The sequence below is a fragment of the Meriones unguiculatus genome, chromosome 18 (assembly GCF_030254825.1).
Source record: "Meriones unguiculatus strain TT.TT164.6M chromosome 18, Bangor_MerUng_6.1, whole genome shotgun sequence".
Taxonomy (NCBI): Eukaryota; Metazoa; Chordata; class Mammalia; order Rodentia; family Muridae; genus Meriones; species Meriones unguiculatus.
The window spans coordinates 15,341,882-15,365,768 of NC_083365.1; the positions used below are offsets into that span (position 1 = coordinate 15,341,882).

The window sequence follows — 23,887 nt, forward strand, 5'->3', positions numbered from 1 at the left end:
CAACCTCTTTGTTTCCACTGTCCATCCACAGCATTCCCCTTCCCTCAAGCATCTCTGCAATTTCTCCCAACCTTGTAATCATTGTCTCGAGTTTTCTCTCCCCCTTCTGTCCCGCTTCTTATCTCGTCTTGTCTTCTCTGTGTCCTCTGAGTACTATGTACTTAATTGTTTATTCATTACAGAGTATAAAACAATCTGTCTCCCCCTCCTAGTCTGCAGCTCTGTGCGAGCTCTGTGTAGCCCCACTTGTGCCAGTGGAGTCTGAGTGTTTCAGTGGAATAGGGGCGTATGGGGTCAGCAGGAGTGGAAGGAGGAATCACCCTGGAAGGTTCTGCTGAAAAGAAATCAATTGCCCAACTCCAGCCTCATGGGCCAGTACTCTATAGAAGAGAGGTTTGGCCTAACTTAAGTACTCAGCAAATGTCATTTCCCAGCAGTGTTAACCATCTCCCAGTGATCCAGCAAGGTTTTGTAAGCCTCAGGATTGCAAAATCGCCCCATGCCACAATCTAAGTAGCAACAGGTGGAAAGATTTTTAAAGTCGTGAGGTGTAATTACAGCGGGGCGTGGTAGCACACACACATTCAACCCCCGAGGCTGGGAAGCAAAAGCAGGCAGATCTCTGTGAAGCTGAAGCCAGTGTGGTTACATAAGGAGTTCCATGCCATCCAGGGCAAGGTAGGGGGACCCTGTCTCAAAAATAATAATAATACTGAGTTGTCTTTAAGAAACCTGTGGTTCCGAAGTTGAGTTTGGGAGTAATGAAGGAACTAAAGTTAGCTCCTTATCCATCCCCTTTTAATTATATGTCCCTTCTGCCGATCCCACCTCCCAACGAGCTTGTTTTCATACTGTCACCCTGTCACTCAGCCCCCAACGAGGGCACCAACCCCTACTTTCAAGACCGGGATATTTCTCCTCCAAAGAACTTTAGGGATTCATACCCTCTCTCAGAACAATATCTGTGTCTCATTCTATTACCAGACGACCTGGCTAACGTCAGTCTGCTAGCCAGGTTGTCCTTGCTGCTCATTTATGAATGGCCTTCCAAGGGTCTTCCTAAACATTGTCTCTGAACCCGGGCCAGCCAGATGGCTCAGAGAATATAGGTACCTGCAGCCAAACTTGACCTCCACACATACAGATATGCTGTGTCATGTGCGTGCTCCCGCATAAAATAAAAACCTTTGTCTTTCACCATACTCTTCTGCTAGGAGTGTGCCCCTGTTGCTAGGATGCAAAAATGCCGCAGTCCCACACTGAGTGCCTCTTCAGAGCCGGCACACACTGCCACTAACCTCGTACAGTTGGCGCTTGTTGTGTTGCCTGATTTCTTTTGGCTTTTATTCTTCTCATACATTACATCCTGACTGCAGTTTCCCCTGGCATTGCCTGGTTTTAAAAAGTGGTGTTTTTTTTTTTTTTTTTTTTTTACGTATTTGTTTTATGTGTTCAAGTACGTAACTGTGCCATTTGCTGTGACTGGTTGCCTACACAGGTCAGAAGAAGTGTTGGAGCCCCTGGAACTAGAGCTACTGATGCTTTTGAGCCACCATGTGGATGCTGGGAACCAAACTCCCGACCTCTTCAAGAGGAGTAAGTGCTCTCTACCTCTGAGACCTCTGAGCCATCTCTTCATCCTTTTGTTTTGCCTGATTGGAAGGCCTATCAGGAAACAGCTTTCCTGTACAAACGATGTCAGAGTGAAGTTAAACCATTGACCAGTTATGAGAAAACAAAGCCTCCAAACAAAGAACAGAACTGTATACGTCAGACTTTTTAACCTTACTCTTTCTTCTCCCTCTGCTTCTTCTGTTTATTTATAAGTAGTTTGTAGCACAGATTTTCTGGATAAAATGGTGATGTAGCAGAGTGTAATACTGAAGAGCACAGATGTACAAGGTACATGTGCGTGTGTGTGTGTGCGTGTGAGTACGTCCAGGTGCACACGTGGGCCAGAGGTTGATATTGTGTGTCTTTCTCAGTCATTCTCCACCTTATTTTTTTTAGATAAGGTCTTTTATTTAACCTATAGCTCATTGTTTTGGCTCTAATGGCTAGTTAGTGAATTCAAGGGGTCCTCCCCTGACCAGAATTGAATATACAACTGTGCAGTTTCTGATGGATTTTATGTGGGTACTGGGATTGAACTCATCTCCTTCTGCTTATCCTATAAACACTTTATCAACTGATCCAGCTCTCCAGCCATGGATGTATTTTTTGAGACCTTGTTTTGATGGTTAACAGCTATGCGAACCTGACCAAATGATTTTACTTCTTGCACTCAGTTTTGTGAAGTAGAGGTAATACTAAGAGCATCTGTTTCAGCCAGGCAGTGGTGGTGCACACCTTTAATCCCAGCACTTGGGCGGTAGATGCAGGTGGATCTTTGTGAGTTTGAGGCCATCGTGGTCTACAGAGTGAATTTCAGAACAGCCTGGGCTACACAGAGAAACCCTGACTCAAAAAAACAAAACAAAACAAAAAATCAAAAAACAAGAAACAAAAACAGAGTTATCTGTTTCATAAGGTGGTGTGGGCGCTGGAGCTCGCCAGCAGAGTCGAACAATTCCTGAGTGGGGAGTGAGGATTAAAAGAAAATTAAAACACAGCACACTACGCATGGGATCTGCTCGAGAGAGCTGCCAGTAGACACTGTTACACTAGTTTATTCCACAATCCCTTTTTGTAGTCAGAGCAAAGCACCTGAATACAATGAAGGGGTTCATGGAGAAGTCAAACTTGTTTACCTCAACCATCTGTCTGTGGGATCGTCACACAAACAAAAGGAAGGGAACTTGGCAAAACATCCTGCCTATCCCCGTCTCCATGTCCTGCCCAAGGGCGGGACTGGTTATTCATGGGGGATTCAAAAAGGCCTTCATCTGAAAAGCAAAATGGGCGAGAAAGAAAAGCAGGACCAAGCTGACCAAAGTCTTGTCAAGGTCTTGTTTATTGAAAGAAAGCTACTTCTTTTTAAGGCAGTCTTATCAGGAAGCAAGCAAGCAGGGCGGGGGGAGTCAGCCTTAGCAGGCCTGGAAAAGAAACATCTTGCAGTTTCTCTCCGGAAGTTCCAGCCTGTCTCTCTCCAAGGAGACAATTTATCTTGAAGGCCATTTGTTAGACAATTACCCAAGGCCAGGAACAGGGGAGTTCGAGTCATAGGAATTTTACTGGGGCGGTCAGCCTCCGGCATCTCCCTCTTGGTCTCCGGCATCTCCAGGTGAAGACCAGGGTGAAAATATGGTTTTTTGCTGAGAGATCAATAACAGAGCAGCCTGACAAACAAGCAGCTCTTAACATGTGAGGATTAAAATATTTAGAACATAAGTTATTGGCACATACTTGATCCTCTAAAACATTAGCTAGAGTTTGCTGTTTAATTTTTTGATGACTAATGGGAGTTAAGTAGGAAGACAGTAGTTTCTGGAAAAAAAGAACTTTCTAGATAAAAGAATGTATTACTTGACGTCTCTAAGGCAATAAAAAGGGGCACTAAGAGACACAGGTAGAGGGGCTGGAGAGATGGCTCAGAGGTTAAGAGCACTGGCTGCTCTTCTTAAAGGTCCTGTGTTCAATTCCCAGCAACTATGTGGTGGCTCATAACCATCTAGAATGAGATCTGGTGCCCTCTTCTGGCCTGCAGGCGTACATGCAGACAGAACACCGTATATGTAATAAATAAATAGAAAGAAAAAGAAAGAGAGAAGTGGATAGAAACTGACAGTGCCTGAGCCAGGCACAGTGGCACATGTGTGTAATCCCAGCATTTTGAGATCATACTGGGAGGCAGAAGCAGGCAGATCACTTGTGAGTTCAAGGCCAGCCTGGTCTACAAAGTGAGTCCAGGACAGTCAAGGCTACACAGAGAAACCCTGTCTCGAAAAACAAAACAAGCAAACAAACAAAACTAAAAAAAGAAACTGACACTGCCTAGTAAGATGGGCAGTGACTGTTAGGCCCAGCATGAGCCTAATTTCCAGAAGGGATGAGGAGAACTTAGGAGACGGATCTCATCGATGCAAAATCGCAAGAGTTTTATTTTAACCATTGTGAAATGGAGTCACCCCTTCCACTCAGCAAAGAGTGGCCCTGGGAGACAAAGTCCTTCGGTTTTTAAAGGACAAGGCGCGGGAATTTTGAGGGGTTGCAGTCTTGGCAATTCAGGATTGGATGAGGAAGCTATAAAGTAAGATAATTCGTTAGTCTTAGGTGCTCAGTCCTGCCAAGTGTGGATGTAGCTGCAATTAAAGGTGGGGGTGATTAGCTCATCCTTGAAGATCAGGACTGCGGGCTTTTGGCCGGAGGTCAGGGGCTACGCAGAAGGACTGAGGCCATCTGGGTTGGTTGCTAAGAAATGCTATCTTGAAGACAAGTGTCTGGTCATTCTTTTTGCTGAGTGAAGGTCATTGCTTGCTTGCTTTTTTATATCTGTCCTCACAGATGGCCAGGGTCACATTCCTTCGTTCTCTGGAAAGGTACTAAGAGGCTTTAGCTTAACCTGGGCCTAAAACTCAAAAATATAGGCTTTAGAAGACATATAGGTTACAAAGTTAGTCTGATCCTTTCAAGACAAAATTATTTGGGGCCATATAAACCATATATTGTATGTTTTTCTTTCTTTCCTCCTTCCTTCCTTCCTTCCTTCCTTTCTTTCTTTCTTTCTTTCTTTCTTTCCTTTTCCCCTTGGAGACAGTTTTTCTGTGTAGCCTTGGCTGTCCTGGACTTGCTTTGTGGACCAGGCTGGCCTTGAACTCACAGAGATCCACCCGCCTCCACCTCCGAAATGCACATTGTGCCTGAATGGGGTTTTCTTTTCATGGTGAAGACAAGGGAAATAATTTCAAGGGTTTTAAAGGAAGTGGGCGGGCACAATCTAATTTTCTAAAGCTTAGCCCTGTTGCCATGGTAGAGAACAGCTTGAATGTGGGCAGAGAAAGGTTGGGAAGGCCAGTGAGCCAGAACACTTGACAGGAGTGTAATTTAAAGTCTTGGTTCAGGTTGGCAGTAGAAGAGAGAAATACACAAGGCCAAAGGCCATGAGTGTTTGTGGGAAGGGACAGTGTGAAATCTAAGTGGATGAAAAACTCCTGATGGCATCAGTCTCTGACTTTAGCTTTTGGTTACTGATGAGGTCATTCATTGAGAAGAATACCAAAAGAGGAAGATGTGGAGGAGGGTCTTCATACTGGGCCTGTAGGACATGGGCTGTTGAGTGCCTTCAAACAGATCTCAGTATCAAGGGAAACTGGATACTCAAGCCCAGAGGGAAACTGGATACTCAAGGCCAAAGGTTAAAGGGAAATTGTGTCTTGAGAGCTCTTCAGTGCAGAGTCAAGATGGAAAAGGAAGTCTCCTTCCAGTTAAGTAAGACAAACTCAGCGAATGATGGAAAAGGAATCAATACCCAAGTCTCCATTTCTACAAGAGAGGAAGAAGTTCCTCACTGCTGCTGAGTGAAGCACCTTCGATTAGCAAGAGCTAGAGGAAGTGAAAATCACTATCACATAAATAGCTCACTGATTATTTTCGTTGTTTAATTTAAAAAATATTTAATACAGTCTATCAATTAAAAATTATTTCACTCAGTTGAAGAAAGGAGGAGAGCGACAGAAAGAGGAAAGAAACATCTTTATGCTAGAGATTGAAACTAGAGGTTAAGAACAACATTTGGAAACTGAGAAACGCCCCCAGGTTAGGGTGATAAGAGGGTACTTGAGGTAAATATAGCGCTTTTTGGAATCAGAACATTCAGATTAAAGTAACAGAAGAACATTTTATTTCTGCACAGCTTTAAAGGTAAGATTTAGAGACTCTTCAGTGTCACCCTGAGTCTTTTAGAGATTTTGATACCAAAGAGATAAGGACTCATATTTCAGCCCAAGCAGGCTACATCAAGCATAGTGTCCATGAACATTCAGAAGAGATACTTTTTTGTTTTTAATTAATGTATTTATTATTTATACCCTATTCTGCCTGTATGTGTGCCTACATGCCAGAAGAGGGCACTGGATCTTGCTATAAATAGTTGTGAGCCACCATGTGGTTGCTGGAAATTGAACTCAGAACCTTTGGAAGAACAGCTAGTGTTCTTAACCTCCGAGCCATCTCTCTAGCCCTGTTTTTGTTTTTAGATACATGTTTTTTTCTGTGTCCTGGACTCACTTTGTAGACCAGGCTGGCCTTGAACTCCACCTGCCTCTGCCTCCCCAAGTGCTGCGATTACAGGCATGCGCCACTGCACCAGGCTAGAAAAGATACTTTTAATAAGAAATATTCCAAGCAAAAAATTTTACAAAGGCAATGAATCTCCCTGTTCCCACACCCAGCTTCAGCTGCCTGCTTGTAAATGGATGTATTTTGAACATAAACTATATATTTTTCTTTTGTAAAAGTCATACTTATTTATTGGTTAAAACGTGGAGAAAAATGCACTAGTGTGCTGGATAATTTTTCTGGAAGCGTGACACACGAACAAAAGTCATCCAGAAAGAGGAACCTCAGTTGAGAAAATCCTCCATCAGATTGGATTGTGTAGGCAAATCCGCGGGGGCATTTTCCTGAGGGAGTGCTCAGCTTACTACAGGAGGTGCCACCCATGGGCAGGCGGTGTTAGGCTGTGTAAGTAAACAGGCTGAGAAAGGCTTGAAGAGCAAGCCGGTAAGCAGCATTCCTCCACCACTCTCGCATCAGTTCTGGCTTCCAGAGCTCTGAGCTCCTGCGGCGTCTTCCCTCAGTGATAGTCTGTGACATTGAAGTGTCAGCCAAATAATCCCTTTCCTTCTCAAATTGGCTTTGGTCAGTATTTAGTGAAATCAACAGATAAGGTAAATAGGACAGAAACTGGTACCAGCGTCATGGGGTACTCTGTGCCAGACAGGACCATGTTGTTTGGGTAAAGTGTTTGGTTAGAAGCCCCGCTCGGCCCTGCACAAGCTGGGAAACCCTGTCTGCTCTCCTTCCCTCAACCTTGCTTGCTCAAAGAAATCTCTAGGCTAACAAATCACCATCCCTCCCTAAGATTTATAAAGCTCCCTTGCCTTAGCCTGGGTGCAAGATTTCCCTGGCTCCGTTCCTTGGGACCTGTGAACCCACCGGGGAGCAGCATCTAATAAACCTGCCTGTATTTACTTGGTCTAATCTGACCTATATTGTGTCAGCAGAAAACCTATTCTAAAGGGCTTTGAAGCTTTGCGTTGGAAAAGCTGGAGTATTCAGACCCTAGTGAGTTGATCTTTGGAAGCTTGGAAGTAGGAATGTTGGGAGGCGTGTAGACAATGCAATTTTTTGAGGTAAGCAATGTCTCTATTCAGGTTGTCCCTCTACTATTCTGAATTAAGGATATGTAGTTTACAGTCAACTGAGGAAAACGAATCAGCTGTGATGAACAAGAGATTGGCACAATGGAAGTGATCCTTACATTGCTGGGGCAGTTGATACTCATTAGGAGGCTGAAAAATCAGCTGTGGTTAAGAAGAGACCAGCTGGGGCCTGAGAGTTGGCTCAGAGGTTAAGAGCACTGGCTGCCCTTCCAAAGGTTCTGAGTTCAATTCTCAGTCACCACATGGTGGCTCACAATCATCTATAATGAGATCTGGTGCCCTCTTCTGGTGTGCAGGTGTACATGCAGGCAGAACACTGTATACATAACATACATACATACATAAATCTTAACAAATAAAAGAAGAGACCTGAGCCAACACCTCAGGGTCAGCAAGAATAAGTTCTGGTCCTGAGAACCACCAAGGCTGTGTGTCAAAATGGCACCCAAACTAGGTAATGTAGAAGAGTCTTCTGCTGCTGGTTTTAAAGGCAGGAATAGGTCATGGCAAGCAGATGAAGCTTGAAGCTCTGTGTTAGGGTTGAAGCCCCTGAAGAGAGGACAGGAGAGGCCTCTGGCAAAGGTGCAGCCCCAGTTGCAGTGGAGACAATGGCATATCAAAAATTCCAGGACTGTGGGATGACAGCCAAGAGCAACAGCAGTTGTACAGCGGTGCCAGCTTGAGCTTATAAGACAAGCTGTGTGTGTTTTGAATGGAAGACCCAGAGGTGGGGCTACCCAAACCCTTTGGTGCTCAGATCATCAGTGTGTTCCAAATATTGGCCACTGGTGGATTTTGGTTTTGCTTTGCTTTGATTGTGACTGTGCCAAAGGTCTTTCCTCTTGAAATAAAAAGTATGTACCTTGTTTTTTATTTCACAGGAGACTATAGTTGACAGACTGTGTGGAGAGCTGTTCATTAAACTGCTTTGTTATGTTTTCACCTTGGCCTTCACCTTGACGGAGAAAAGAGGAAGTTTCGCCAAATTCCTTAAAGCTTATCTGTGTGACCTTGGACCATATCCGCTATAGGGAAGTAGTTTTTGAAAAGAAGTTGGGCGTTTCTACACATTTTTACTTTTGTATTGATGTGACTTGTTTTTGCTTTGCCTATAAAGAATGAACCCTGGAATAAACCCACAATGCTTCAGTCATACTGACAGTCCTCTCAAGCCAATCCATTTGTAGTGTGATTTGTCCTCACTCCCCACTCAGATACTGTTCGACTCATCCAGCGGCTTTCAGCAACTTTGAACTTTAAAAGATTTTAAATATTTTTAAAGAGATTGACTAGCCAGGCATCGTGGCACATGCCTTTAGTCCCAGCACTCAGGGAGGCAGAGGCAGGTGGATCACCGTGAGTTCAAGGCCAGCCTGGTCATCAAATGGAGTCCAGGACAGCCAGGGCTACACAGAGAAGAACCAAACCAACCAACCAACCAACAACAACAACAAAAGAGATTGACTTTTTGAAGTGTTTGAATTTTTTAGACACTGTGAGACTTTTAAAGTTAAGCAGTATCTTATGTTATGATATTAATATGAGCTCTTGAGGAAAAAAGAAAAGTCATGCTTTCTTTATCTTGTTTTTTTGATACAATGTCTCACTTTGGCTGACCTCAAACTCAGAGATCTGCCTGACTCTGCCCTCCTGGGTGCTGGGATTAAAGGTGTGTTCCACCAAGCCTGACTAAAAGGTCGTGGCTTAATAGTAATATATTTGTGTGTTATGATAACAAGGGATCATCTGTGCTGGTTAGTTTTTTCTCAACTTAACACAAACTAAAGTCATCTCTGAAGGAGGAAACTCAGTTGAGAAAATGCACTGAGAAAATGCGTCTATCATTTTGCCTGTAGGCAAGACTGTGGGGACATTTTCTTGATTAGTGATTGACGTGGGCGAGCCTGGCTAATCTGGGCAGTGCCAACCCTGGGATAGTCCTGGAATAGATAAGAAGGCAAACTGATAGCTAGGCTTGGTGGCACACACTTCAGTTCTAGTACTTGTGGGGCAGATGAGTTTAAGAGCAGCCTGGCTTACATGAAAAGTTTCAGGCCAGCCAGGACTACACAGTGAGACCCTGTCTCAAACAAGCACAAAAATAACCCCCCACATCTCCCACCCCCCAAAGAAAGCTAGCAAGGCTTGGAAAGCAAGCCTGTAAGCCATGCCCCTCCATGTTCTCTGCTTCAGTTTCTGCCTTGAATTTTTGCCCTGACTTCCTTTCATGATGACTGCCTGTAAGACAAAATTAACCCTTTCCTCTCCAAGCTGCTTTTGGACATGCTCTTAAATCCCAGAAAGCAAACTAGACTAAGTTAGCTTTAAGAATAGAACTAATGGGGTGGGGAGAGGCTAGAACTAGTGAATACTGGTATGTTTAAGAATGGATTTCAGATTGAATGGCTGTCAGAGAAAGCATCCTCACACACACAACGGTCTTCAGGCTGGAGAACTTGTTGGAACCAGTCCAAGAGGCTAGAGGGGCATGGATTACACAGTCCCAATCCACTGAGGACCTGGAAGGTGGCAGAGTCTGCACTGAAAGGCTAAAGAATGTGCCATCTAAACCGGGTATGGTGGCACAGGCTTTTTAATCCCAGCACTCTGGAGGCAGAGGCAAGCAGAATCTCTGTGAGTTCGAGGTCAGCCTGGTCTACAGAGAGAGTCTAGGATAGTCAAGGCTACACAGAGAAACCCCGTCTCAAAAAGAAAAAAATGTGCCATCTAACCTTCATGGACGATGGCAAGCAACAAACAACAAACCAGCCAGGTGGAGTCAAGCATGAGTGGAATTTTAGTCTCTCCTTCTTCCAGTTTTTCATCCCGTGCAAGTCCCAAGCTTGCTGTCCACTTTGAGGACCACCTTTCTTACTCTCTTCATTACCCATATGCCAAACAGTTGTGGAAGAAATATTCTCAGGGGCACATCTGGAAACGTACTAATGTTCAGTCAAGTTGACAACCAAATTCAGCCAACACAACATATGGTGTGGAATAACCTTTTAATACATGTATTTGCTCTTTGTGTATCTTCTTTAGAGGGTGCCTCGCTTACTGGCTATTGCTCTGCTAACACCCTGATCAAAACCAGTTTGGGGAGGATAGCTTATGTGTCCTGATCACAGTCCATCACAGAGGGAAGTCAAGGTAGGAACTGAAGCAAGGGATGTGGTGGAATGCTGCTATTGGCTTGATCTCCATAGCTTGCTCAGCCTGCTTCCTGATATAACCCACCACCACCTGGCCAGGGGTGGCACTGCTCATCATGAGCTCGGCCTTCCACATCAATATTAATCAAGGAAATGCTGCACAGACTTGCCTAGAGACCAGTCATATGGAAGCATTTCCTCAACTAAGGCTCCGTTTTTTTTCATGAACTTAGTTTGTGTCAGGTTGACAAAAACCTAATCAGCACAGTGAAGTATCTGTTAAGATGTTTGGTTAGTTATCTTTAGTTGATTTAACGTTCGGCACCAAGGATGGAACCCGGGGCCTTTTGCACCCAAGGCAAGTCTCCTGCCCCTAATCGATATCCTCAGCCTTCTTTCAGCTTATCGGAGACACTGTCACTGAACTGATGATGAGTTCATTCTGTAGCTTTGGCAGGCCTTGAACTTGTGATCTTCCTGACTGGGCCTCCTGAGTAGCTGGGACTACCGGGCTGTTTCAACCAGGACTAGTTAACTTTTAAAGTCAGGTTTTGAAAACGGTAAAGTTCTTTGTATATTTTGGCTAATGCCCTCTAACACATGTGTCTTTAGCAAATGTTTTCTTCTAGCCTGTGACTGTTTTCCTCCTTGAGTACTCTTGAGTACTCTCAAGTTTTAAGAGTGTAGGAGTCTTAAGTTGAAAAGTTGAAGCAACTTTGCTTTGAGTCTTTTGAAGAGTTGTTTTTTTTTTTTTTTTAATTTCAAGACTGATGAAGAGATGTGGAGGCAGAATTACTTCCTAGGAGCTGAATGTCCTTAATTATGGGAGTGAGTGTTTAAGCTTTTATTATGTCTTGAGTGTCAAAAGCACTCTTGTGTTAAGAATGTTCTAAGCCAGACATGTTGGTGCCCCAGCACATGAGAGGGTAAGGCAGAAAAATTGTGAGTTCAAGGCCATCCTAGGTTACATAGTGAGACACTTGTACCTATCTTCAGCATTTTAAGGCCAGACAGGCACAAGCTATCTGGCCTAATCTGCCTGGAACTCACTGTGTAGCTCAAGCAGGCTTCAAACTCCTGCCTCAGTTTCCCTAGTGTTAGGTGTGTGTATGTGTGTAACACAGAGCTCTCTAAAGCTTATCTGGTGTGAAGACCTCTTTTATGACAATACTATAGAGAGCCAATACTAATGAGAAAATTCATCAGTTAATTATACACATTAACACTTTTACTCTTGTCAGGAAATAGTGAAACACAACATGTGATCCTTGTTTTTCCTTTGCCCCAGTGAAAAAAAAATAATTTGCAGGAATTGGAAGAGTTTGTTCTTGAGTTATGCTGGAAAATGAATATTTGAATTATACTGGGAATTTCACACTTGAGTTGTACTAGGAAATGCAAACTGAAAAAAGAAAAGGATTTTTTTTTTCTCCTTTAGGAAGGCTGAGTCTCAGGAATGTCTATAAATAATAGCCAGAGCCTACAGGGAGAACCATTAAAACTTTCTATAGGAGATAGGAATGAGGGCTGCAGAGCTGACTCAGCAATCATAGCACCTACTGCTCTTGCAGAGGACCCAGATTCAGTCCCCAGCATCCACATGGCAGCTCACAATTGCCCAGAACTCCAGTTCCAGGGGGTCTGATGTCCTCTTCTTACCTTTGTGAGCCCCTACACACATAGTGCACGTATAGATACTCAGGCACACAAATAAATATTTTTATTTAAAAATTAGGAGTAGGTGGAAAGATTCACTGTGTTCTTGGGTTAGAAGTGCAAAGTTACTGGCAATGGTGGCACGCACCTTAAATCCCAGCACTTCAGAGGCAGAGGCACATGGATCTCTATAAATTTGAGGGCAGCCTGTTCCAGGGCAGCTAGGACTAGTCCTCTGAGTAAAGAGTTTACTCTAATTACCATCAATCCTTCCAACCACCTTCATAATTCTTGATCTCCACCCTTCTCCATTCCACCATTTTTTTCCCCACTCTTGAGCTTCATGAAACGTTGAAACATCCTCAAGATCAGAAAAGGGTCTCTCAATGTAACCTAGCTTCTCTCTCTCTCTCTCTCTCTCTCATTTTGTTTTGTTTTTTGAACAGGGTTTCTCTTTGTAGCCCTGGATATTCTGGAATTTGCCTTGTAGACCAGGCTGACCTCGAACTCATAGAGATCCCCTGCCTCTGCTTCCCAAGTGCGGGGACTAAAGGCGTGCACCACTGAGCACAGCTCTACCCAGTTTCTAACTCTTAATCTTCCTGGCTCACACTCTCCAGTGCTGGGATTGCAGGAATGTGCCAGAATGCCTAACTAAGCTTTCTTTTACCTATTAATTTGTAGAAATTCTTATTCTGGGCATGAGCCTTTTTAATTTAGATATTAACATATTTTCTTTCGCCCTGTAGCTTGCCTTTTAATGTTCTTATTGTTGTCTGTTGTAGTAACGAATGGAAAGCATCTATTCCCATAAGGCTCTTGTATTTAAACACTTGGTTCTCAGATGGTAATGCTGTCTGGGGAGGTTATAGAACCTTTAGGAGGCAAAAACTACCTGGAGGAAGTAAAGTATGCCAGTAAAGGTGGGTTTTATAGCTTGGCCCCTTTCCCATTCACTCTCTGCTTCCTTTGTAGGGATGAAATGTGCTCTCTGCTTCGTGACTGTCAGGGCTGCCTCCTGCTCCAGCTACCATGAAGGATGCTATCCCTCCAGAACTGTGAGCCAAGATAAATAAATAAACATATTTTCTTCCCTAAGATGCTTTTGTCAGGGCATTTTATCACAGCAACAGAAAAGTAATGAATATAGTGTCTCTAGATGAATGTAAAAAAATTACAAACAAAAATGTAATTATTTAGTAATATCAGTGATTTTTCTCCCCCTTTATGTTTGTGTGTATATCTCCTATTTAAGAAATCTTTGCCTATTTCTAGTCATGAAGAAGTACTTTCATACTTTTTTCTAAAGGCTTTATTGTTTTACTTGTGACTTTTTAAATGCCTGAGTTAAAATTTGTAAAAGTTACAGGACGTGGTGGCACACGCCTTTAATCCCAGCACTCGGGAAGCAGAGGCAGAGGGATCTCTGAGGGTTTATGGCCAGCCTAGTTTACAAAGTCTAGATAGCTGGAGCCCTGTGTTGAACCACCACCCCCACCTCAAAAAAAAAAAAAAAAAAAAAAAAAGAAAGAAAGAAAGAAAGAAAGAAAGAAAAGAAGAAGAAAAAAGAAATTTGTAAAAGTCAATATGTAGACCAGTCTGGCCTCGAACTCATATGCCCTTAGCCCCCCACTCTACCCCCCAATTCCCCATACTGTGCTGACTGAGTCAAACAAAGAACTTTCTACAGCAGGGATACCAGAGCAAATGATTACACAACTCTCATTCCACTTCAGCTAAGTGTTCCCTGCTAAAAAGGTCATACATAGCTAGTTATTCAGAAATCAGCCTTTTGGTTCAACAACCAAGAGACCATATAAAAGTAAGACGCAGAGCAAGGTTTGTAGCCCAGTTGGCAGAGTGCCTGCCTAGCATCCACAAAGCCCTGGGGTCATCCTCAACACAGCATAAAACAGATGTGCTGCACATCTGTAGTCCTAGCACTTGGGAGGTTGACAGTGAGTTGGAGGCCAGCTGAGGAAACTCGTGACCACCAGTAAATAACTTGCAGGGAAACAGTGAGACAATCTGAACTAGAATGTGAGATTCTTTATCCCCTATGCCTAGAAAGGCCTGTCACAGGGACAGCTAGTGTCTCTGAGGCTAAGTTTTTCTTGTGGTTTAAATGTGAAATGTCGCCTATAGGGCTATGTGTTTGACTGACCCTCAGCTGATGCCCGTGGTTTAGAAGGTTTGGAATATTTGGGGAAGGAAGGCCTTGCTGGAGGAAGTAGGTCAGGCCTTGTGATATTTTAGCTTGCCTCAGATCCTGTCTACTCTGTTTCCTGACTGAGATCTTGATGTGACTATCCACGTCAGGCTGCTACAACCATTCTCTACCTGACATAATATATCCCGGCTATAAGTGAAAACAAATCTTTCCTCACTTAACTTGCTTCTTGTCAGGTATTTGGTCACAGCAACAGTGGAAGTCTGTAATAACATTCCTTCCTCAGTAATTCTGATGCTATGAGCTTTTCCTGTCATTTTTCTCCTCCTTTTCACCCACAGTTCTTAAATCTACTCTACTGTTTCCCTTTCAACATGTAAGCAAATCTTCCCAAATTTATTTCACAATGGAAACCCTCAGCTACTGTCCTCATGCCCGCTTCCTTCACTGCCAGGGCCCATAAAGAACAATCAAGTCTGGTGTGTCTTAGGGTTTCTATTGTTGTGAAGAGTCATGGCAACTCTTACAAAGGAAAAATCTTTAACTGGGGCTGGCTTATACTGATCATTATCTTGGAGGGAAACATGCAGTGTGCAGGCAGACATGTGTACTGGAGAAGGGGCTGAGAGTTCTACAACTTGATTTGCAGGCAGCAGGAGAGACTGAGCCACACTAGCCTAGCTTATCTGCGACTCAAAGCCTCCCCCGCCCTAAGTGACACACTCCCTCCAACAAGGCTATCCCTACTCCAGCAAGGCCACAGCCACTCCCTATGGGCCAAGCATTCAAACATTATCTGTCTGTGGGTCATACCTGTTCAAACCACCACAGGTTGCCTCCCCTTTCTCATTTTTACTTAACTAATTGGCCTGGTTGTTTATTGCACATTTGCCTTTAGCGAACTGGCCAGAATGCCAACAAGCGATCTTATTTTGTCTCATTCTACCAATGTATAAAAACTGTGCTTTTAGTGCTCTCCAGAATGAGCATGTCCAAGCTGATTTTTTTTTTTTTAATTTCTCTCATTTCTTATTTCTGTTAGGGAGATACTAAAGCTGTCAATAGCAATACATTCGTGCCTATAACATGTTCATTTTGATCTTTCTTTCATTTTATTTTACTTTTTTGCAGTGGTAATGGTGCTAGGGATGGAATCCAGGGCTTTCCCAGTTGAGTGGTCTGTTAATCACTCTGCTTCCAAAACACACTGAATATACCATTACAACACAATCTTTCCCAGTTGTAAACACAAATGTACTTCCTGGGACAATTTTCTCTATTAAATTTTTAGTCTCAAAAGCATGTATAAAATAATTTAAAACCCTGCAACTCTAGAGTTTATCATAAGACCTTGGACAGAGACATCTATAATCTCTTGAGTATAAGTAGCCCAGGCTAGTCTTCAAACAACTGTGAAGCAGAGACCGACCTGAATTCTTTGATCCTTCTGCCCTCACCTCCCAAGTGCTGGAATTATAGGCAGCACTAACATGCCGAGCTTATAGAAATATCTTATATTTCCTACTGGTTAGTGTATGTCATCCATTTTCTATTGACAACAAAATAGCTGAAGTTGAGTAGTTTAAAAAGAAAAGATGTGTATTTATTTTACAGTTTTGGAGCCTGAAAGCCCCAAATCAGGGGCTATTCTTGGTCTCCAGTTGGAGACTTCTTGTGTAGCAACATGGCAGAGTAGGGACAAGACAAAAAGCTGCTTGTAGGAAGGAACACGTGCGAGGGTAGCCTCAATTTGTAATTACCTTCTCTCTTGGGAGCTACTCAGGGTTCTGGAAGCACACTATTTCCTTCTGAGGGCAGGGCTCCTAACATCATTCCCTGCTGGTGGGCCCTTCCCCTTCAGAGCACCTCTCAGCATTGCCACACTGGGTTCTAAGGCCCAGCACCGGAACTCTTGGAAGCTACACTCAAATCACAACACCTGGAAATTCACTGAAAAGCTAGAGACTTGGCCCCTTTTTCCGAGGCCCTTGTGTGAGCTAATAAAAAGTTCCTTCCACAGGCTCCCTACAGAATCAGCACATCTAGGCTTGGCTTTTCATCAGGTCAAACTGCCACACCTCATGAGCGCAACGTTCCAAAGCTAGAGTGCTCGAGACAGGCCCCTGAAAGAGCTGCTTTGCGCCTGTCTTCAGAAACTGCTAGTTTAGGCTTCTGTTAATAGGTACTGCTGCTCGGGAAATAATAAGCTGAAATAAGCTGATTCCTTATTTCTTTGTCGGTTTGTAAACTGCTTTGTGGAAAAGAAGGAAGATGTCAGTTATTCATAACAGGAGTGGTGGTGCTGTAACAGAACCAAGACCCGAAAGAAGTACTTGTGACTCTCGAGCACAAGCTCTTTCCCACATGGAAACATCGCCACCGCACTCATGCTTCCGCGGAAACAGCCGGAAAACATCGTGAGCCTGTGGGGAGCATAACCCTTCAGGGCCAGACATCAAATCTGCACAAATAATGTCTTTGAGGAAATCCTTCTGAAAAACAAAGACTTTTTTTTTTTTTTTGGTTTCATGTATTTAATCTACTTAATATGACCTTTCAAGTCTTCATGAATTTTTCTCATGGTAGCAAACATCAAAAGTCAGAAGTCTGCAAATGTCACGATTTCCTTGTTTTTAAATGCTGAGTAGTATCCCATTGTGTAGATGTACCACAATCTCTGTATCCACTCCTCAACTGAGGGGCATCTGGGCAATTTCTAGCTTCTGGCTAGTACAAATAAAGCTGCTAAAAGCAAATGTCCTTGTTGCATACTTGAACAAAGACTCTTATAGTAAGAGCACTACAAGGTAGTGGTGAGAATGAGGCAGGTTACTTGGCCACCTTGCAAAGCCAGGCGTCAGCCCAGAACGGCAGGCACGCTGATGGAGCACACCCTGCCTGGCTACAAGAGAGACGGGTTTTAAACTCTGGAGGTAAGTCCCTTCCTCCTTTCCCCCACTTGCTGAGTAACCAGTAGGGAATGCCAGCTAGGTCTCATTGTTCTCTCTATATGCAGTACTTGTCTTTTTCTCCACAAAAACTGGAACTCATCTCTACATTTTATATCCTGTTTATTTTAAGGCTTATGTACAGGATTCTTGTCACCATTCTGGGGAAGGGTTTTGCTCCACTTTAGTCAGGATTTCTATTGACATGATCAGACACCATGACCAAAAGCAAGTTGGGGAGGAAAGGGTTTTTTTTTTTCACTCACAGTTTCATATAATAGCTCGTGGTTAAAAGCAGTCATGGGACGTGGGACGGAGAGATGGCTCAGTGGTTAAGGGCACTGACTTGTTTTCTAGAGGTAACTGGGTTCAATTCCTAGCACCCACATGGCAGTTCCCATTTCCAGGGGAACCAACACTCTCACACAGACATACATGCAGGTAAAACACCAACACACAGAGAATAAAAATAAATTGTAAAAGTAAAAAAAAAAAAAAAAAATTCAATCATGGTGGGAACTCAAACGGGAAGAACCTGAAGGCAGAGGCTGGTGCAGAGGCCATGGAGGGGTGCTGCTTACTTTCTCTCCATGACTTCATCAATATGCTTTCTTATAACACTCAAGACCACCAGCCCAGGGGTGGCACCACCCAGAGGGCTGGGCCCTTTCCCATCAATCACACATTAAGAAAATGCTGGGTCTTGGGTCTCTGGCTTGTGTCATGTTGACATAAAATTAGCCAGCAACGCCTCCCCCCACCCAACCACCACCAGTTAATCATTCCAGGAAATACCTTTACAGGCTTAGGCTTGATACTTAGTTGATGCCAAGGTTAATGTAGTTGCTACCCAAGATTAACAACCATCCCAGTGCCTTCATGATGAAATCAATGCTTACTACTCTGAAAATTCCAGCTAAGTGTGGTGGTTTGAATGAGAATGGCCCTTATAAGCTCAGGTATTTGAATACTTAGTCCCTAGTTGACGGCCCTTTTTATTTTATGTACATTAGTATTTTGCCTGCATGTAGGTCTGTGTGAGGGTGTCACATTCCCTGGAACTGGAGCTACAGACAATTGTGAGCTGCCATGTGGGGGCTGGGAATTGAACCTGGGTCCACTGGAAGAGTAGTAAGAGCTCTTCACGGCTGAGCCATTTCTCCATCATCTTTGGGTAGTTGTAGTTGTGGCCTTGCTGGAGGAAGTAGAGTACTGGGTTGTTTTGCCATTTCAAGCCAAGCAACATTCCCAGCTCATGCTGTTTCCTGCTCGTAGTTTAAGATGTAAGCTCTAGACCTGATGCTCCAATTGTCATGCCTGCTTGTCGCTATGCTTCCCCACCGAGATGGGCATGGACCAATATCCCTCTGAACCCTAAGCTCAAATAAATCCTTCTTTGTGTAGGATTTGTGATGTGCCCCCCCCAACACACACACCTTGAGACAGCATTTCTGTGTAGCCTTGGCTGGCCTGCCCCTGCCTCCTGAGTGCCAGGATTACTGGCATATACCATCACTGCCCAGCCACCATCGTGTTTTATTACGGTAACAGGAAAGTGACTAATACAGTGAGCTCTGGAGGAATCTACCTGTTCTATGTTTTATAAATGAAACAACAAAACACAGATAATAGCACATTTGTTTACAACATAGTTTATGAAAAAGTTTAAACTGATTGTTGGGACTCAAACAAATGGATTCATTTCAAAATATCAGTGCTGAGAACATGGCTGGGGTCACTGCCAAAACCCCTCCCCTTCCAAAAAACAACAACAACAACAAAACCCCACCAAAACAAAATCACAGAAAACAAAACACACAGATCTGGCCACAAATAAGAAATTAGTTTATTCCTGGTCTTGGAACACACTCAAATTGCCCCCAAATTCCATGTTTCAACGTGGTATCAGTTTCACAAAGGTGTTTTTTCTTTTTTTAAATTAATTGGTAATAGAACAGAGAAAGCCATAACCTCCCCATCCCCCCCAAGACAGGGTCTTACGGTGTGGTGTGGTTCTGGCTGGCTTGTAACTCTTAGGAGATCCACCCACTTTTCCCTCCTACCAGCGTTGTTTTCTCCCTAAAGCAGTGTTACTTTGGGTGTGGCGATACGTTTTTAATTCCAACACAAAGGAGGCAGATGCAGAAGGACCTTTGTGAGCCTCAGGCCAGCCAGAGCTACATTAGTGAGTCCTTGAGGCAATACACACCTTTTATGTATTTTCTTAATTAATACATATGTATATTGCATGTGTACAGGTACATGGAGAAGCCAGAAAGAGACAGCAAATTGCCATGGAAATGGATTTACAGATGGCTGTACCCATCCATTATAGACTGGGAGATCCAAATCCAGGTCTTCTACAAGAGGTGCACGTGGCCATAACTGCTGAACCATCTCTCCAGTCTCTCAAGGAACTTTTAAAATACACTGGTAGAAACATCTGTTTGCCTGGCGGTGGTGGCGAACCCCCTGCTGAGTGAGTTAAAGGGTAGAGAAACCCTGTCTCAGAAAAACAAGAACGCCCAAACAGACAAACCAACCCATCTGGAAGAGGTTCCAGGAGCTATCTGAACATTCCTGGATCCTGGGGTGGGAGAAGCCGAGGATCTATTCGTACATCTCAAAAGGACTTACCTAGTAGTCAAAAGGATGTTAGGCTACACATAGATGTAGGCAATAAACTGTTGTTTAAGAGGCTAAGATAGCAAGAAAATTTGGCTAAGTCTCTATCTCTATTTTCCACAGTCAAGATTCTAATCAGTTAATTCATCTCATAAAAATGCTTAATGCAGGCGTGGCTTTTTTTTTTTTTTCTGGGAACTTCAGTTAACATTGGTCACTGTGGTGCATGCCTTTGATCCCAGCACTCAGGAGGCAGATTCATCTCTGTGACTTTGAGGTCAGCCTATGTGTGTTCAAGGACTACACAGGGAGACCTGTCTTGTAGCTCCCCAACCCTCACCCATTTTTTTTTTTTTTAAATATGACTTCAGCTGGTGTGGTGATTCCTGACTGATGGAGATAAAGTAACTGAAAACCTTCTGGAAGCAACTCACCACTCTAGATGCCATTTAGAATCCCAGAGGCAGGAGGATCTCTGTGAGTTAGAGGCCAGCTTGGTCTACAAATCTAGAGTCCAGTACAGCCAACGCAACACAGAGAAACTCTGTCTCAAAAAACCAAAACCGAAATACATAAATATTGACACTGGGCATGGTTCTCTGAAAGGCAAAAGCAGTCGGATCTCTTCGAGTTCAAGGCCAGCCTGGTCTAGAGCCTGGGACAGCCAAGGCTTCACAGAGAAACCCTGTCTCTAGAGAGGGAGGGGAAAAAAGAAAAAAGAAAAAATTGGCTCCAGGCAGCACTGTTGCATGCTTTTAATCCCAGCCTTTGTGAGGCAAAGGCAAGTAGATGTCTGAATTCAGGGCCAGCCTGGTTTACAGAGTTCCAGAACAGCCAGGACTGTCTTCTTTCTTTAAAAATTACACTTATAATCTGTGGCTGTAGGAATTATATTTGTACTGTCCCTTATGAAAAATAAAATACTTTAAAAATTACATTTATTTATTGGGGGTGGGCATGCCCATGCCATGGTACATATGACAGTCTAGGGACAACTCACAAACCTCAGTTCTCCTCTTCTATCACGTGGGACAGGGGATCAAAGTCAGGTTAGCAAGTTTGTCCACAGAACCACCTCAGAATCTGTTGTTTAGCCATTTCCTCCACAATTAAAACCTTCCATCAAAGGGGGCAGTTCATTCAGTCACAGGAAGTTTACAGGATAGTCTAATAGGATATTCTAAGAAAAAGTGGAACACTCCATCCAGCAGGGAAGCTTATTAATCTCAAGTAATCAACTCAAAATAGCTTCCGGAAGTCCCTGAAACCAACAAGATTCACTAGACTCCTCCCTCCCTGTGTAGATAAACAGCAGAGATTGTCTGAAAGGCACTCTTAGACAAGCCAATCTGCCTAGAATAGCTGTCTTAGGACTCAGCAGCAAAATTACGGTTATGAAGTAACAGCAAAAATAAATGTATGGTCGGGGGGGGGGGTTCCTAGGACCATTGGAAATATGTGCTTCAATGATCACAGACCACAGGTTGAGAAATGCTGGCTAAAAAGAATCTCAGACAAGTCATACTGCTTAGAAGCAGACTTGCCAAGTTGCCTGGAAGATGTGCAGAACAACTGAACTACTGGGAAGACATTCTCTAAGTTGTTTAGTTGCCTACAGGCTCTGCAGTCTCCCTCAAGTTTCCAGCTTTTGTTAATTATCACCATACTGGAGTGGGATTTTGAGTCATTTCTGTTCCTGTAAATAACCCTAATAAAACTCAATTGTTCACCAACTTGGGCTGTGGTGGTATCCTTCCTTACTTTGGTCTACAATGTTGCTCCATCTACTGAGTAGACATTTGCTCATGTCTCTCTCCAGGAACAGAGTCACACAACACCATCCCACAGAGTAGTTTCTTAAAATGCATTCTGCTTCTGGTGAAGATGGTAGGAATAATGTCAAAATGATAACAAAGGATTTAGAATATTAAACTCATTCTCACCGTCTTTCTTTGGTCATTGTAATCAAATAAATGACAAGAGGCAAATTAATGGGGGTGAGGTTTATTTTGGCAGGAAAGGCATGGTAGTGGGAGGTACTCTTGGCTGTAGCAAGAATATGAAGCTATTGGCTCATGTCTAAGCAGATCAAGAAGCAGATAGGACAGGAAACAAGGCTGGGCTATAAATACTAAAGCTTGCTCCAGCCCCTGAACCAGCACTTCCTCTAGCTAAGCCCTGCCTTCTAAATGTTCCACAATGTCTCAAAACAGCATACCAGCTGAGAACCAACTATTCAAACATTTGAACTTGTGTGGCACATTTTACATCCAAACCTCAACACTTGCAAAAGCAGCAGCAAGGTTCTACTGTAAGGAAAATGCTATCAGGTAGCATCTCATGCTACTGGGATGGAGGAGGTGGTTCAGTGGGTTAAGTGCTTGCTGTGAAAATATGAGGACCTGGGTTTGGATACCCACAAATAAAGCTGAGTCTAACCCAGAATTCCAGGTTAAGGACTTCCAGACCCATTCTGCCTACCTCACTTGACTATCAACCACCCAGGTGCTGCCTGGTACTGTGTGGAGTTTGACAAAGATCTCAAGAACACCCCCAACAGATCCATTTCACTCACCTGCCTGCCTATGAGCCACCCCACGATGTTCCAGTACTGCTTGGAAGAAGACCTAGAACTCCAGGTATGGAATTCCAGAGCCAGTCTGCCCCCACACCTACACCAAGAGACCCTGGGACCACATGACACACTGCGTGCCTGACCCAAGATAAGGACTCAGGTGTAGTTTCCACCCAACCCATTAGAGAAAGTTGTGCTGTCCTGTGCCCCACACCCACAGGGCACTGCTCACTCAGAAAGTGAACCTGTGCCCTGCAGAACCCAGCAATCCCTCCACAGACTTGAAGATCAGCAACGAGAACTTTATAAACAGACTAACCCCAATCACTCAAACCAAGATCCCTCTGCTAGACCACAATCCGTGGTAACAGTAAACAAAGATCCAAACACTCACTCATGGAAGTCAAGAAAAGATCTCCACACCAAGCAGGACTACCAATGACCTAACCTCAGATGCCTAGGTCCCATGTCTAAAACACAAATAAGAATAACCAAGACAGGATGCCTCCTCCAGAAGCGAGGACTCACATAACAATGTTCCTGGAGAACTGCAACTGGGCTAACACACAAGGCAATGATTTAACCAGCAGTTATAGTTAAGAAACTCGAAGAAGATATGAATAAATGGCTGAGAACTGAGAAAACATATAGTTATACAAAATAAGGAAACAATTCAAGATATGAAAATAAAATTTAAAAAAAGGACAAAATTTATGAAGAAAAGCAAAAATGAAATAAACTTAGGAAGTAAAAAAAGCTCAAAGTAAGGTATTTTCAACAGATTGGATTGGGTGAAAAGAGTATCAGGTTGTACAGATAAGGCAGAGGAAACAAATCTAACAGTCAACGAAAACAAAAACCTGAGCAGAATATGTAAGAAATCTACAACATCATAAAAATGCCAAATCTATGGCCAAGCGTGGTGGTGCTCACCTATAATTCTAGCACCTGGGAGACAGAGGCAGGTAGACCTCTTGAGGCCAGCCTGGTCTTCGGTGTGAGTTCCAGGATAGCCAGGGACACACAGAGAGACCCTGTCTTGAAAAACAAACAAACAAAAAAGATCAAATCTATGAATAATAAGTATAAAAGAAATGCAGGTCAAAGATGTAGAAAACATCTTCAACAAAACCAGAAGAAAAATTCCCAAATCTAAGGAAAGAGCTGTTTATCAAGGTGCAAGAGGTATACAGAATGCCAAAACCAGAAATGAAACTATGTAGTCAGATAATAAAAACCCTGAATGTACAGAAGGGATGTTGGAAGTAACTAGAGAGATCAGGCCACATACAAAGGCAGGCACACCAGATTAATGCCCGACTTCAACGGAAGCTTTGAAAGCCAGGGGACCACAGTCGCCAGCCAAGACTACTCTACAAGTAAAACTATCAGTCAGAGTCAAAAAGAAAAACTTTCTAAGAAATTTATATCCATTAAGC

At 43.4% G+C, this 23,887-nt stretch overlaps 1 long non-coding RNA gene across 2 annotated transcripts; it reads left to right on the forward strand.

The window, feature by feature from the left end:
• Positions 1–559: 559 nt before the first annotated feature.
• On the forward strand, positions 560–17,006 carry LOC132648999 (uncharacterized). Of its 2 annotated transcripts, XR_009587381.1 has the most exons (5): positions 560–678; positions 1,499–1,596; positions 10,365–10,472; positions 13,106–13,188; positions 16,565–17,006. It is a non-coding gene; the product is annotated as an uncharacterized LOC132648999 (long non-coding RNA). The 2 variants fall into 2 exon arrangements; XR_009587382.1 differs by lacking the exons at positions 10,365–10,472; positions 13,106–13,188; positions 16,565–17,006 and adding an exon at positions 8,204–8,756.
• Positions 17,007–23,887: the final 6,881 nt, after the last annotated feature.